Genomic DNA, 18097 nt, shown 5'->3' with positions numbered 1-18097 from the left:
CCTACCTTCTCACTATGGGTAACCTACCCACCAAGTACTGTATAAGCTCAATTGAATTTTACCTCATTAAGATATATATTGTTTACAAGGTTTCTATGTTTGACCTCTGTTAACCTCCATATAAAACAATATGGGTCATATAAACACTCGAAAGAATACACATACTAAGTATGAGCTCAATTGAAGTGTGTCTTGTCAAGATAAGGTGTTTACAAGGTTGTCAGTGTTTGACATCTGTTGACCTTTGAGAAAAATAATAGGGACCATGTAGTATGTACTCACTATGAATAATCTACATTTCAAGCATGAATTTCATTGAAGTTTGTCTCAAATTAAGATGATTAAAGGTTAACAGTTTATTACCTCAGATGAACTTTGACCTCAACCAAAAGCAATAGGGACCATGTACTCACAAAAGGTATTCTACCTAACTAGTATGAGCTCTACTGAAGTTTGCCTTAAGTATCAAGTTATTATGTTTACAAGTGGCATCACATGCATGTCACTTACTTATACACATATACATCCATACACACAAGCATGACTGCATAGACCTGTTTCTTTTCCTTCTGCTCAAGTCATAGTTGTAGTCACACTAGCAAATACTCAGTAAAGTACCGTACTGTGTCTTAAATTGATGCTGAAGAATTGGTCATATGATGCTAAGATCAACTAGAGATAGCTATATTGTGTGAACCACCATAGCTAGAGAAGAGCAGATTGGGATTTTTCAATACCAGTTTGCCAAAAAAGATTACACTTAAGTAAAACTACTACCAGTGGCAATTCAATTACCTCTTGGGTTTATGCCTAATTCTGCAACAGATACCATTCATAGCATTTATAATTTTTTTTGTTCCAGTTGATCCATATGAGGAGGACTGTGAAAGTGATATGGAATCTGATACAGAGTCTTGGGAAAACCAATTGAAGAGATTACACAAATCCTTCACTACAGGTAGGATATTTAACAATTTATTGATTCCTTGCCAAAGGCCGAAGGAATCTATGTGATGGTGATGGCGTGTGTGTGTGCGTGTGCATGGGTGTGTTCAAGTTTGATACCTTATGGGGTACTATACGAGTATCAGCATTACTTACAGGGTACACATTCCTTACGGGGAACAAATTCAGTACCCCGTAAGGACACTGTACATTTTCAATGCAACTATCAGGCTGAAACATCTCTCTGACAACCCCTCTTTGTTAATGCCTGTTCACACACCTCCATACAATTGACCTTCACGCTTGACTGAACTTGGGCAGGTTCTTAATTACTGCCACCATTTTGCCTTGTGCAGTTCTAATCTGCCCCAAACTATTGCTTTCAATGCAGTGTAGAAATTGTGCTGTTGGAATAATGACAGAGGGAAAAGGATGTATTTACTCTGCATCCTTGCTTACCTGTCTCCCCACAACCTTAGCACCTATGCTCTACCATGCCTAGAGTGATCTGGTAAATTTTCAAGTTACAACGCAAAGTGTTATAACTTCTTTAGCAACTTTATATCAAGTGCTTTCCAAAAGTCATTGTTTGATAGATCCATACAGCAGAGAAAAAATGTTTATCCTGAATCGGTAATTGGTGAGAACTGGCATTGGTGTGCAGTAAAGAGATAGAAGTAATGTCATTACTGTAACATGTTACATTTGATGTATATCCTAGACACTAGTGTGGTATTTTCAACACTTTTTTGTCCTCGCCATATATAGGCCTGCATCATGTCTGCACTTGGCTTAGGTTGGTAAACGAATGATACACATTCAACAATGATACAACTGGTCATGATTTATTTGTAACTAGTAACATAGCTTGCAAATATAATCAATTAAATTTCCAGAATGTAGGCTTTAACTAAGGCATTTATAAATACATCGGTTCTTCAATACAAATCGTAACTCGAAAACCTCGGGCACTGGTAATTGAGGAAAAGATTAGTGTAATTTGTACACTAATTGCATGGAACTGCCACGAAAAATATACAAGAAAGTATGGGATCATTTTGAATCTGTGATGGTGAGTGTTCCTCTTATCTTTATTAAGTATGTAATAAGGCCTATTGAACACTTTGGCGAAGTAGGCACTTTGATTAATAGGGAGCTCCAATGATTTGCAGAGATTCATCAATTTATCATTTTAAGTAATTCATATTTTCTTACCTCCAAATGGTTAATTTTGTGGGGCCAAGAATCTCTTCATCAAGTAATTACCAATTCTTTTTCATATGTCTGGCTACTTAACTTGAATATTTTGTTTGCAGAAGTACAGAGCACAATATTGCATAAAACAATAGTTTGCTTTATTAACTCAAGTATGTTTCATTGAGCAGGGAAAACCATTGATCACCAAGCCAGTAACAGCAAACTATTATTGTTTATTTAGTATAATACTTCAGTAATTTGTTACAGTAGGCAAAGGACTTAACATTTAGGGGTCTTGCATTATTACAAAAACTGTATGCATCATTGGAATATAATTTTGTATGTACATCACTGAGAATATAGTTATGGATATTGCATTGAAAAATGTTTGTTTGTATTACACAGCCGTGGCAGAAATTTGTTACAAACTGAGAATTCCATTGGTCATCAATTATGAATGGCTGACTACCCACAATTGGCTATAGATATACTCTGGTAAGTCACCTTTAATTGTTATTGATGCATGCACAAATAATCAAGTAGTATGGACATGAATTCACCTGAAAATGTTTTGCCAAGAGTGGTGGCATTTGAGTGGTGTATAGTCAAACCATTTGAAAGGCTTTTGCGGGAGGTTACAGGGACTTTGTGTGTTCAGATTTTAGGTGCATTTCTCAACCATTTAACACCTTGTAAAATGGGTTTTGAAACAATTGCTCATAAGTAACATTGTGCTATATTCAGAAAGCTATACATACCATATCTATGGATTTTTCAAGCTTTCAACTTTTGGATGTCTAAGTTTATCTATACATTGACTAATTGAATAAAATTCATAATATGACTGTATTGCCTCCAGTTTGCAAGGTCACACAAAATCTGTGAAGGAAAAAGGCTGCATTTAATACTAGGTTGATTTAGTGTTGATATGAAGGCAAAAGATTTTGGGCAGTGTAAAGAAGTTTATAATAAAGAAGGTAACATTACCAATGAGAACTACACTGAGGAGTTGACTTCAGCACTTAATTCATTAAAAATGCATTCATGACATTGAGCATAGCTTAAATGAACATACCTATAAAGGCTAGAAGATTGAGTATTCTGAATTGCACAAAAATGCTCTATTATTGTGACATATCAAAGCAAAACATCAGCTTAAAATTAAAAGTGTCTTAGTACATTCTGCTGAATAACTGAGTGCTATTTGTCATAAACAACATTTGGGAATGGACCTTTACAATTTATTAATCTACTCACACAATTTCATATGCAACTTGTAGAATTTAATTACACTTTTTCAACATGTCCCAGAGTGGATATGTTGAAATTGATTGACAAAGTACAAATATTTATGCAATAGAAAATGTGATCAAGATAGATGTTGGTGTTATAGGTTTCACATTTCACCAATATGCAGGATTTTAGAATGAACTCACTAGCATGTAGTAAATCTGTACATTATTTTATAGCAACAAAATTGTATGACAAACTGAATTTAAAAATATTGGTAAGGGAAGTAGAAAATGAGGTATCAGTTTAATTCCCAGCTCTGTCAAGCAATGCTTACAATTTTTTCATGTAGTTTTCCTACTGGGGCGTACATATTTTTCCAGGTGGGGGGGGGGGACGCTATAGATGATGAGACTGACTGTTGTGTATGGCCTAGTTAGAAACCAAAATAAATGGGGGAGGTGAGAGCTACAGAAGTCAGGGAGAGGTAAAAGTCATAATATATCCACACATACAGAGAAGTTATATAATCACACCCTACTGTAGAAAAATTATAATTACAGTTGATTTAGTAACTAGAAATGGGAAAACTTCATGGTAAATTACATGGAAAGGGTTGAAGAGATGTCTTTGTTGCTTAAGTGGGTCATTTGGGAAGCTGTTGGTAGTAAAATTTGGTGTCTGAGAGTGGGGCCAGGGGGGGGGGGTAGTGGACAAAGGGTTCCCCCTTTCCCCTTTAAGAAATGTTTGGAATTTTTGTAGCAATTAGATGCAATATTTACTGGTTCTCTCTCAGTACAAGTCATTGCATATTTGAAGTTAATATCTGCAGGTAGGGAAACTTGGGGGAGTGGTCCAAGGGGGGGGGGGGTAGGGTGTCCACCTCCCCTTTTGGAATGTTTTGGATTTTATAAGGCCCTTGATGTAAGATGTTGCAATGTTTATTGGTCATTTCCCAGTGCTAATTGAATCATTTGAATTTAGTATTTGCAGAGATGTGGACCTTGGGGGGGGGGGGGGCACAGTATTTTGGATTAAATCAGTTGGAAAGTATACAGGGTCTATGTGAACTGCAAAGCAGTATCAATAGTGTTATCCTTATAGGAGGGAAGAATTACAACTGTATGAGTTTTTAACTTTTTTCCTGTAGTTAATAATTTACAAATCATTTGTAAAGCTATCAGTAATCTTCTTCAAAATGGAAAAATAACCTTCAGAACTATGGGTGCAGGATTTGGTAAAGGTAGTATCAACAACAAATTGATTCATTGATCCAATTCCTTCTTAATTGATAAAGTTTCTTCAAGGATTGGAGTAGTGTTTAATCATTGTTATTATTCAGTTGTTTCAAAATACTACATGAGACAGTACATAACATACCTGTACAAACAGGGGATTCTTGGGGTTCAGACAACCTGCCCCCCCCCCCAAAAAAAATAGTAATAAATAAATAACAAATAATTAATTAAATAAATAAAATAATAATAATAAATAAAAATAGCAATTAAAACAATGAAAAGCAAATAAATGAAAATTAACTGAATAAGTATATAAGAAACTTTCCACGTTTTACATTTTGTTCTTTCAAATCGCTTTAAATGTACTTCAGTATGGTTAAAATATTCCATTCTGTGTTTTGCAATAAAGTGCCTCCCAGCTTAAACTTAGTTCTACTTTGAGGTTAGCCATAATTAGTACCCCGATAATTTAGGGAATGCTTTGAGCTATATTTTATATTTGCAAGTACTGTATGGAAGGGTTTCATTAAAAGCTGCTAACTGGTTATTTTTTGCCTTTTATGCAAAAAACAAGACATAGCAAACCTATGTGATATTCTAATCATTAAATGTAAGTTGTTAGTCTAACTTGTGGATTTTAGCATTTGAATGTTTGTAACATATTTTTTTTGAGTGCTTGAAAATATAAACACTTGAACAATAGGGAAAGCAAGAAATAAATTTGGTAGAGGCCTATAGCATACTGAAGTATATCTTCTGCCACTTTGCTAATGTGTATGTTTACTAAATTCAGTTCCTCACCAAATTATCAGTTGTATAGGATCCTTGACTTGATTTACATGTCTCTGATATATGTCTAATGACAGTTGCATACAGTATAATGCCTGAAATTGTTAAGTTTCCATTTAATGCATAAACATTGTCACTATATCAGGGCGGATCCAGCTAGGGGGTGAGTGGGTGTGGCGGGATATTAGTTCACACTACAATGGACCACTTTAAACTATATGGTGTAAATCTGCTGTCTAAGACTGAATCAAACAGGAAGTAACTTGAATGGTCCTCCATTATTGCTTTGTTTACTATGGATTAAGACTTAATTGAGATGAAGGTTAATTATAACTTGTCAATGCTTAGCAGTCCTTTTACTGTTAATCCTCCCAATAAATGTCATGTTAATTCTTGAAATCAAATGAAGTTTTACCAGATATTTTATCATTGCAAGAAAATTAAGAATAATAGGCATTTAAGTACATTTGCTTTTCCAATTTCTGTTAGGACTTGTACATTGCACTGGTCATCAACTTTTCATTTTCTTACACTGCATAAATATCATGTGAAGGAGCAAAGTCCATCACTGAAATATGTTAAAGCAGCTTTTTGAGGTTGATTGTCAAATTACCAAGAATTTTCCAGGCACAATACTTCTGTAATGGTAAAGTGTCCCTCAATCTGCCCTCCTAGAGAGAGTCCCTGCCACATCTGGGTAGGACAAATTATAGGCCTACCCAGAACACCACTTCCCCCAGTACCATTATCTGAATGCATTTTCCTTGATAGTGCAATTCAATCAAATTGAAATTAGGAGGGAATACAAAGCAATATCGCCAAACATCTTATGTACTAAGGACTCTGGCCAGTGTGGCAATATCTTCTTACATTCTACCTATTTAGGCACTGATTTGATTTGATTTATTTTGTGTATGCATGCAAGTACAAATACATAGTTAAGTATAATTAAGCATATATACACAGGGTACTAGAAAGACAAATAATAAATGTTTAACAAAGCTAGCAACCTTAACAAAAATTAGGAAATGAGAAATAACAAAAAAACAACACTTGTGATAATGGTCCTATTGCTGTACCTGCTATGCATGTGTTGAGACACTGGCCGGTGTGACAGCACCTCTGTACAGGTTATGTTTAGAGACAAAGCTCAGTGTGACAACATACCCAAGGATGGATACATGTTAGATACAATGGCCATTGTGACAGTATTGTAGAGACGCGCATTGAGTTACAGGTCAGTGTTAAAATACCTCCATACATGTTGTATTCAAACACTGGCCAGTGTGGCAGTATCAATATGCATGTTAGTGTATAGAGACAATTAAACCATTGTGACAATTTATCTCTGATACATGTGAGTGTATTGAGATAATAGAATGTCATTATAATTTTAATGTGTTGAGACACATGCCAGTGTTGAGAATTGGCAAATGTGACAATATCTCCATCCATGTATTTAGACAATGACCATTATGATGATATCTCCTCACATGTTGTTCTTAAAGACAAAGGCCAGAATGACAACACTGAAGTTAAATGTATTGACACGGGCCAGTGTGACAATATTTTTATTCATGTTTTGAACACAGTTCATTGTCCCGGTATCTTCAAACATGTTCTGTAGACTGACAGTAAAGAGAGACAAAAGCCAGTGTGATCATTAAATTTGTACAATATCCTCATGCAAGTCATGTATTGAGAACATGGCCAAATTGTGATCATGAATAGTAATTCATTGAGACACATACCGGTGTGACAATATCACTTTACATTTTATGTATTGAGACACTAGTGTGAGAGTATCTCCAAACATGTTTTGTATTGATCACCCCAACTGTTGATTAACCTTCACTGCTCTCATGTTAAGGCTCTAATGAGCTCCCCTTTAGTAATAATAATAATAATGAGACTTATATAGCGCCAAATCAGTAAACAAAAGTTACTGCTCAAAGCGCTTTACAAAGAAAGTAAATTAATTTACAAAAGAACAAGTGAAAAAATGGGTCTTTCCCCAAGTCTGGATCCTCAACCCTGACTACATTCTAAAGTACCATAAAAAGAGAACACTGCAGTATTCTGTTTTTGTCTGTTGTCACAGAATTAACATAAAGGAATTATGGTCTCATTACCTCATTTTTCCTGTATACTGTCCTTCAGTGACCCTTTATTTTTGTACTCTCCTGAATTGCAAGAGCAACATGTTAAACATTTATAAAAGTTGTCCATGTATTATCCTCCTCCCCCCTCCCCTGCATGTATTATGTTTTTTTGTCACAGAGCATACCCCCCCCCTCCCCTGCATGTATTATGTTTTTTTCACAGAACATGTGGCCTCATTGTGACCTAAATTTAGCTTTAAAGGAGGATAGGTAGTTGAGAGATACATTTGGACTTTCTGTACAGTATACCTCCAAATCAGCTATAAATATGCAACATAGATTAAACATATATTTTTTAAGGTATTCCTCCCTCCCTCCCCTTATATTGAACTAGAAGATATAAATTTCACCATACTAATGGTAAACCTTGCATAATGTAATTGTGCTATTGATCTTTAAAATGATTACATAACAACTGGAAATAGCCCTCTCTATTGTACAGTTCATTTACATTTTGAGTTACAAGCCCTATGGAATCCCTGGGATACCTTGCACTAGTTATTTGTTATTAAAAATTAATTAACACAAATAAGCAACACCATATGACTTTGAGCTGTAATGAAAGAACCCAGAAACTAGAGTCTTGTTACATGTTAATCTATTTAGTGCAACATGCAAAGTTTGAGGACATATTTTAATGAGTTTTGGTTGATCGATCATGATAGTTCGAAGTACTTAGGTTTTGAGCCTTACAGTAAGTGCTAACAATACATGCAATGGATTGGATCGCACAGATTGCAAGAATTTGATATGAAAACTTGATGTGATTTGGGTCAAAGTCAAAGTTCCAAAAATGTAAAATTGACAATGTTTGTTGTAATATTATTGGACCTGAAACAGGACAAGTCAAGCTAATAAGCAACATTGTTATGGGATAAAAAAGGAGTACCAAATATTGAAAACCAACACAAAATGCTCCTTTAAAGACTTTGGAGTCTCTTTTCGCTCAGGCACAATACCTTCTGTAATGGTAAAGTGTCCCTCAATATGCCCTCCTAGAGAGAGTCCCTGCCACATCTGGGTAGGATTAATTATAGGCCTACCCAGAACACCACTTCCCCCCAGTACCATTATCCAAAGGCATTGTCCTCGATAGTGCAACTCAATCAAATTGAAATTAGGAGGGAATACAAAGCAATATCGCCAAACATCTTATGTACTAAGGACTCTGGCCAGTGTGGCAATATCTCCTTATAGTGTTTGCACGGGTATAAACAGGATAACTAAAAAATAATAATTGCAAGTGGTTTTTAACTAAACGTTTATTCCAAATGTGATCATATTGTGGGAATCACGCAATTGTGTGGCTAACTGTGCAAACCCTGGGCTTGCATAATAGATAGTAGTATTTCAAACTGTTTAAGAGCTAAATTGGATATTTATATGGGAGAGCAAGCATAAGTAGCGGCTGCATTGCGATGTTAGTAGTGATGTTAATTTATTAACAAGTTAATGACAGAAACAAAAGTAAATATAAATTGTTGAGGAAGGTTTCATACCTTATCTTACACCTATTTGGACATGAAAACATTGTCAGAGGAGAATATAATTCATTTAGTATAGCACCCAATATGTAGTTTCTTGTAAATCGCGATACACAAGGGTAATTTTTTCCCCGGGTACCCGGATACCCAGATACCCGATGGGTAATAGCTCTCGGGTACTCGGTTCCTGATTTTTGGACCCTTGTAAACACTAATATTAACAATCATGGGCGGCGATCATGGGGGGGACGGGGGGGGACATGTCCCCCCGATATTTTAGGTGGGGGATATAGTATCTAATACCCCCCCCAATATTTGATGGCATAGTTTTTTTTAAGCATATGTTTTGTATTTTTTTATGATATCGAAGTAATTTCAGAATAGAAAATGCTTAGATGCAACTTACAAGGCCTTGGAAGTGCCATTTCCAGCGATCTGGGGGGCATTTTCGGCCAAAATTTTCTTTTGCGCTTCGAGCCAACTTATGGTGGCGCTACAATTAGAAAGTTTGGGAACAAGCTTTGCCCCTCCCTTGGCAAATTCGTCGCAAGGCGCCTGTCTAACCATGTCACAATTTGTTACTATATATGACCGAAAGTAGTTTTTACTTTTTTCTCTCGAAATGAATAGCTAGACGGACTGCATCCGTAATGAAATTTGGTTTGCATCTTGTGTATGAGTTAAGCCAAGAGCCTGTCCCATATGATTTCACCCCATTTAGCCCAGAAGGTTTGACCCCTTAAAGTTACTTAGACCATCTAGGTCATTCACAAAAAAATTGTCAGCTCAACCCCAGTGGTCGGGTTCGGACCCCAGACCCCCTGAAAAAGACCCCCCGGGCGGGTTAATTTCACCCCATCTAGCCCATGGACCAAACTTTGTCAGAAGGAAGTAGTATGGTTGTACATTACAAAAAAGGCAAAACTGACAAACTTGTTGGTCGGGAAGGGGTTGTCAGACCCCCCACTAAGTCACCCCCAGTCGGGTTGATTTCACCCCATCTAGCCCATGGACCAAACTTTGGCAAAAGGAAGTAGCATGGTAGTATGTTACAAAAATGGAAAAACTGACAAACTTGTTGGTCGGGAAGGTGATGTCAGACCCCCACAAAGTTTATCCTGACCCACCCCCCAAAAGATTTGATTTCACCCCATCTAGCCCATGGACCAAACTTTGTCAGAAGGAAGTAGTATGGCTGTACATTACAAAAAAGGCAAAACTGACAAAATTCCTGGTTGGGAAAGGGTTGTCAGACCCCCCACTAAGTCACCCCCAGTCGGGTTAATTTCACCCTATCTAGCCCATGGACCAAACTTTGTCAGAAGGAAGTAGTATGGCTGTACATTACAAAAAAGGCAAAACTGACAAAATTCCTGGTCGGGAAGGGGTTGTCAGACCCCCCACTAGGTCACCCCCAGTCGGGTTGATTTCACCCCATCTAGCCCATGGACCAAACTTTGGCAAAACCAAACTTTGTCAAAAGTTAGTAGTATGGATGTACATTACAAAAAGTAAAACTGACAAAATTCCCAGTCGGGGAGGTGTTGTCAGACCCTAACAAATGTCACCCTCACCCACTCCAAAAGGCGGGTTGATTTCACCCCATCTTAGCCCACAGACTTAACTTTGTCGAAAGGAATTAGTATGTCTGTACATTAAAATAAAGGAAAATCTGACAAAATTGCTGGTCGGGAAGGGGTTTTTGGACCCCCCAAAAGGTGCCCCCACCCAGCCAATTCAATTCACGCAATCTAATCATAGACCAGAATTTTGTTTAAAGAAAGTATTCAAGACATTGTATTATAAAACATGGAAAAACTTACCAAATGGTCTGAAAGCAAAGATGTACCCATTCTGGTCACATGGGCCACTTTTGTATTTGTGTAACATAATATATACCGTAAAAGCAAGAAATGGATACATGTAGAACCAGGAACAAATGTTAAATATGAAAAGTTTTTACACTTGTAAAGCAGATTCCTTTGCATGAAAAATGTAGAAAATAACAACATGCTTTCAACAGGACCAGTCCCAGTTCATGTTGGTAGAATAAGTTTGCTTGTTCAACATGGTTGTTTGGACTGGAAATTACCATACTTGTGTCTTCAATATGACAAACAGTCATGGAAAACTATAATAATTATTATTTAACAAGATAATTTAATTTAGGAAATACCATCCACAAAAGAGGAAATAGTTACAGCTAGAACCCCACCAAACATTGCATTTGAACAAACATGGCGAATGTGGCCTCACTCAGTTTTAAGGCCCTTCTGTTATTGGGCACAATGCGATTTAAAGGTTTTAAAATACAAATGGTTATTCTTAAAAGTCTATGTCTTTTTGATTAGTTCCTATGATACAGTACGTCTCTGTCATTGTTCACCATCAGGTCACTTGCATAATTCTGTTGTGTCCATCTTATCAATCCACCTCTTCTGCAAATATTTTAAGTAAAGTGTGATTTGTAAACAAATTGCTAAGGTAAAGCTTACCAGTTACAGGATTTTTGACAGATAAACCGCAGTTATGAAGCCCCGATCAAGATTGATTTGCCAAATTTGGGTTCAAAATGTGAAAATTATTAGATATAAAAATAAAGGGAAATCCAGATATCTGATTTTTCAGACAAGTAGTGTCTGCACGATTTGAATAATGCACTTATTTTCCAGCATTCTTGTCTGGAACACAACTTTTTTGGGGTGGTCTGAAAGGGGAAGGGTACACCCGCCACAACACCCCCTAAATCAGACACTAAATACAGATCAAATAGTTGAAATATGCTCTTGGTTTTTTTTTATTTTTTTTTTTGGGGGGGGGGGGGAATACTGCCTTTTCACCTATGATGTAAATCAAATTAAACTTCCAGATTTTGTAAATATTCCTTGATTTCAACCAAATAATCTTTATACTGGCATATGTTACCAATTGTAGGTTTAAAAAGAAACAATATGAGTACTTAATTATTGGTTGCAATAGTACAATGTGAGCTACTATAGAAATCTAACCCATAGGATACATATATATTTAAGGAAATGCCAAAAATGAAATGAAAACAATTGCACAAGGAAAGTATGCATTCGTAACACAAAAACAGCTGAAGCAGGGGAAGGGGGGGGGCAGCTTCGATAATATAATTGAGTGGTCAAGCCTCCCCCCCCCCCCAAATAAACTTCTTTGATTAACCAATTATATACCTGTCATATCTATAACTATTTGAAAAGGGCTTCAGAAATTAGAAGAATGTTCCAATAACGATATCTAATATGCCAAAGGGTCCCCAATATTTTTTTGTTCCACCTCTGCTGTAACACCATATATTATGGGACCAAGCAGATAACTGGGTTGCAGGCCATTAACTATAGCAGGTCTTATTTTTTACATGAATAAAACATGGGAATAGAGCAATTTGGTGAAAGTGGAGGACCAACTATGGTCACATAACAGGATGTGGGCAAGGTTGTACAGTAATACAGACATAAGACAAAGAGGGTCAATGTATTGTCTTATGAATTAAAACATTTCCAGCAAAAGGCAGGAGAAACTCCTCCCACAAGATTCTCATCTATATCAGTATGTTTATTAGGCCAGGGATGCCTACCCATAATTTTTACTTAGGTGCTATAGTAAAAAAAAATCAAAATGTTTTAAACTGACCAAAAACAGGAGCATCATTGTGTTTCAGTCACTTCCTTGCCTAGCAACTTTGGACCGCTTGTCACCAAAAAAGATGAAGCAATTAAGAAAGGCAGGCCATATTGAAGGCTCTTTTGAATTACATAGAATATCTCCTCTCATAAATATAATCATTAAATATTTATTTTTGTAATAATTATGTTTATATTTTTATCATCTCAGTTCATGGGTAAAAGACACTGGGTAGGGGCTCTTTGTAGGGGTCTGACAACCCCTTCCGAACAGCAATTTTGTCAGATATTCCTTTTTTTTAACGTACAGACATATTACCTTCTTTTGACAAAATTTGGTCTATGGGCTAGAAGGGGTGAAATCAACTCGCCTTTTGGGGTTGGGTGAGGGTGACCTTTGTGGGGGTCTGACAACACCTTCCCGACTAGGAATTTTGCCAGTTTTACACTTTTTGTAATGTACATCAATACTACTTCCTTTTGACAAAGTTTGGTCCATGGGCTAGATGGGATGAAATCAACCCTACTGGGGGTGACTTAGTGGGGGGGTCTGACAACCCCTTCCCGACCAGGAATTTTGTCAGTTTTACACTTTTTGTAATGTACATCAATACTACTTCCTTTTGACAAAGTTTGGTCCATGGGCTAGATGGGGTGAAATCAACCCGACTGGGGTGACCTAGTGGGGGGTCTGACAACCCCTTCCCAACCAGGAAATTTGTCAGTTTTGCCTTTTTTGTAATGTACAGCCATACTACTTCCTTCTGACAAAGTTTGGTCCATGGGCTAGATGGGGTGAAATTACCCCGTCCGGGGGGTTATTTTTCAGGGGGTCTGGGGTCCGAACCCGACCACTGGGGTTGAGCTGACAATTTTTTTGTGAATGACCTAGATGGTCTAAGTAACTTTAAGGGGTCAAACCTTCTGGGCTAAATGGGGTGAAATCATATGGGACAGGCTCCCAGACTAAAACAATCCAAGCATGTTTCTCTGTGTATACAAGCTGAGTGTCTACCTCATTGAAAGATGGATTCCAGCTATGTGGGCATGTACTGTACTGTGCTTCTCTGTGCTGTGAAGGGGGGGGAGGGGGAAGGGAGGGGGAAACAGAATTTTTGATTGTCACAAGGCAAAACCTTTCACTAAAAGGGTGGTATATCCATGGGCATCTGCAGAAAGCTTGCATGGCAGGGGCAAACACATTTCCAAGGTTAAATAAAAAATGTTTTGACTTATGCTGGCGACATAATGTCATTATCACATTGAGTGTCAAAGGCACAAAGCCCTAGATTTTATAAATTAGATTGCTTCTGTGGCAATTTCCAATGCCAAAATCTTTGTGTTCCAGGATATTTTTAAGTAAACAATATGCCTTTGATTAAAGTTAAATATCAGATCACAACATTTGTGGTACCTTTTGTTTGATTTTGTGGGGGAAGGGGGAGGGGGAGGGGGAATTCCCAAGATGCATTTCCCAAAATGCATTTACCAATATTCAAATGATTAGCAATAAGTGGGAAAAATCAGCCCTTGATGCCAAAAATAGCACCATGTTGCATCTATGCTTCTTAAACATGAAAGAGATTATTCTAAAGGAATACAGACCTTGAAAGTGTCTTCTACAAACTATATTGTTAGAACTAGGTGAGCATAAAATGTGTAATTGTCATAATCCCAAAATGTCTGCCTTGTTCCAGGCGGAATACCAATTAAGCCTAATTTTAATTATATCTTTTCAAATAAATGAAAAGGCATGTATACAAATAAGGGTCAAGAGACCCGGCAGAAGCTCTCATAAAAGGTTAAGTCTATATAGATGATGCTAGGGGCTCAGCGGGCCGTGGACCCTACTGATGCATTTTTCATATATAGTCAAGCGGGGTAAAAAAAACAATTTACCTAAAGTTTGCTCTAAAAATTGATGAGTAAGAGGTACTGTTTCGGTTCTAATGTTCAAGTGTGTGGAGTAGGATTCTCTTAAAGAGAATCTAACAAAAATTCTCCGCTTCCTGTATAGTCATGGTTTATTTGGTTTTAATTCCATCATTGCAACTTACACTTATCTAGCGTCATACTTTCATTGTGTCACATTTTGTACTTCTCATTCGACTGCCAAGTATTGCTGACGAAGGTCCCAGGGGGACCGAAAATTCCGATATATTTTCTAAAACTTACTCCTTATTTGTCAATTATGAGTCATATCTTATTTCTCTGGTTTTCTCTAATAATATTTTCTTTTGGAGTAAACGTGGATTTTCGTTATATATTATATATATATATATATATATATTTATATATATATATATAACTTTCGGGCAAAACAATTTTTGCCCCCCACCCCCAAACTGAAATGGTCCTGTACGCCTATGCAATAAAGGCAACATTTAAAGCAACATTACTACTACATTGATCACCCTACAGTAAGTAGAGTGCTATAATTGGGGACTATACAGACTACCTTTAAGTAGCCTGGTAAATCACAACCATTTACTAGTTCAAGTTCCATTGTTACAGGTTCATCTGGCTCCTATGGATAGGTACATTGATTGCCTGTCCTAAACTATTCAGGCATAACAAAGAACCCACTGTTAGCCCTACTGAATTTAGTGTGGCTCACAGACAACTAATCTGCTAAGCTTCTTAAGTTCTGGCTAACTTTCTGTCAACAATAAAACTAAAGTGAGAGCCTATATTTAAAGAGATAAACTAACTAGTACTGCATGTTAGCAAGTGTTTAGTGTATAATTTGTTAAATAGTGTACAGTGCTAGATTTTACTGTAGATAAATTCAAAGCAAACAATCGTGTATTATGGTGCCTAAAATATTTGGAAGAATTAAGACGTGTTATAATTTGAAAATATTTGTCGAAATGTTTTACTTTTCCCAACTTATATCACTGAAAACAGATCCATATACCTATTACAGAGAAATGATAGGCTTACTATAGTGTTCATTTGGGATGCACAGAATCTTCTCAGAACCCAATCTTCTAAATTCTTAATGTTATGCTGTATTGGCCCCAAATATGCCAGATATTCAAATATGGTCACATTTGATCAAAATTCTTAAACTGTTTTATTACCACCTTGGAGGAAATGTACCTCACTGGGACATTCAGTCTTCTTATGTGTTCATTTCAAATATCTGAGAACAATTTGGCAAGTAAAGACCTCCAGGAATGTACTCTTTGGAAACTTCTAGCAATTATAGAGTGCTTTACTTTGGCGCCTATACAGACTTTTCAGTTCCTTGCTATTACTTTCTGTTAACTACAGTACATATATGACTTAAGTGGAATCAGAGGCCTATTTTTAAAGAGATTAACTGGTACTGCATGGTAGCAATTGTATATAGTGATTAATTTTTAAAAGAGTGTAGTGAACCTGTGCAGAGCTAGAAAAACATAGATAAATTCATAGCATGTTCATTTTATCCTCATTAACGGTGACATCCCTATGTTCCAACGTCTCTATGTTCCGATGTCTCTATGTTCCAACAATTTGTTTGGACTCTTAATTTTTTTTGACCAAAATTTTTTCTGACCCAATTTTTTGGGGGAGACTCAATCTTTTTGGTCCCCCATTTTTAGGACCAAATTTTTGGGTGGACTTAATTTTTTGGGCCCCAAATTTTTGGGGACCCAATTTTTTTTGGGGGACTCAATTTTTTTGGACCAACATTTTTTCTGACCTACCTTTTTTTGGGGGACACAATTTTTTGGACGCACAACAATTTTTTTCATGAAAAAGAAGGGCCCAAAGTTTGTTATGAGTTTGTTTTCGTCCGAAAAAAGTTGGTCCCAAAACATGTTGGTCAAAAATTTGGGTCCAAAAAAAGTTAAGTCCTAAAAAATTTGGGTAAAAAAAATTGAGTCCAAAAAAATTGTCGGAACATAGAGACGTCGGAACATAGAGATGTCAGAACATAGAGATGTCAGAACATAGAGATGTCAGAACATAGAGATGTCAGAACATAGAGATGTAACCTCATTAACAGTAGTAATATAAATGGATGCAGATCCTTATATATACCTTTGGTGAAGAACTGATAGGCTTACTATAGTGCTGATGTGGGATGTGCAGATATAACATTATTGTTACAATTAATTAATTATATCTGAGTACTTGCATTTCATTTAGTGGACTGCTGAGTCCAAGGCCCCCCGAGTCCCAGTCCAGCAAAAGTGGACCCGAGTCAGGACTCAGGTCCAGACTACAGCTTTGATATTTAGAGCATGGAGAATGGGGGTACCAGGGAATAATTTAGTGCTCAAATTTTGCGTAGCAGTTCTGAGGTTTTTCATTTCTTTAGCTTAAAATAGTTGAAAACACTAGGGTTATGCATGCAAAAAACTGCTACACAATTTTTCCATTGGTGTAGGAATTTGACCAGATTGTGTAGCAAAATGAGAAGGGATACTGGATAAATTATTTGCTGGGTATAGTGCAGACGAAGAAAATACTAAAGTTGGGCTTTCCTGCAAGAGGTCCCGTGCTAATGACAGCTGGTGGGGTTTGGAAACAACCAGTTACCATGCACCACAAACTCAGATATTAACAAAAGGGACCATCATCAGGGCCCCCCAGTCCCCTACATGGCCCCCAGTCAGCTCATTTGGCCCCACCCCTAATAAAGGTCCCTATTTCGGCATTTAAAAGAAAATTTAAAAGATAACACAAACCTAAGAATTAATTTACACATGACATCTTATGGCATTTATAAGCTATGTCTACCATCAGAATGCCATAGCAAACTTTAATATTTCGTTGTTGCCATAACAATGACTAAACCTCATCGACCTCCAGATCGGTATGATACTATGACACTCCAGTGCCACCTTCAGTTTCGCAACAAAAAAATTACTAGGCCGCCTAGCATGCTTTTACTACTACTATAAAAATGCGAGTATTGTAAGTTGATGTTTTTTTTAACAATTGAGTCGGCATTTTCAAATAAACAAGTACTACTGGCCTGGGAAATAACATATACATATTGCACCAAAATACAAGGAGGTTTCTAAAATCCAAAAAATTCTCAATAGACACCCCTCCCCACACACAACCATAGTGTACTAGTAAATAACATTTTCAAAATGGGGTGCTAAAGGGGAATCCCTCCCCTTATACTCCTCCCCACGTTTCCTACACCTAACCAGTACTGTCTTATAACCTATTTTATTGCACCATATCTCATCTAGGAGCTTTCTAAAATCCAAAAATTCTCAAAGAGGGAGGGGGACACCCATTAATCCCCTTGCACCCCTCCCCCAACTTTTCTCCACACAACAAATACTGGGAAATTACCTATAAATATTGCACCATATTTCATCTAGGTTTCTAAAATCAAAAAATTTCTCAGAGGACACCCCTCCCCACACACAACCATAGTACTAAGGAATATCCTA

General features: G+C 36.9%; 1 protein-coding gene across 1 annotated transcript in view; it reads left to right on the top strand.

The window, feature by feature from the left end:
* Positions 1-1083: 1083 nt before the first annotated feature.
* The window catches only part of LOC139979957 (uncharacterized), a 38922-nt gene continuing 21908 nt past the window's right edge, over positions 1084-18097 (top strand). The window contains exon 1 of the mRNA XM_071991227.1: positions 1084-2637. The gene's annotated coding sequence lies outside the window, so the exon portion shown is untranslated. The remainder of the gene's footprint in view (positions 2638-18097) is intronic.

The sequence above is a fragment of the Apostichopus japonicus genome, chromosome 14 (assembly GCF_037975245.1).
Source record: "Apostichopus japonicus isolate 1M-3 chromosome 14, ASM3797524v1, whole genome shotgun sequence".
NCBI classification, from domain to species: Eukaryota; Metazoa; Echinodermata; class Holothuroidea; order Aspidochirotida; family Stichopodidae; genus Apostichopus; species Apostichopus japonicus.
The sequence above is the reverse complement of the archived record's forward strand: the minus strand, read 5'-3'. Positions and strand labels throughout refer to the sequence as shown.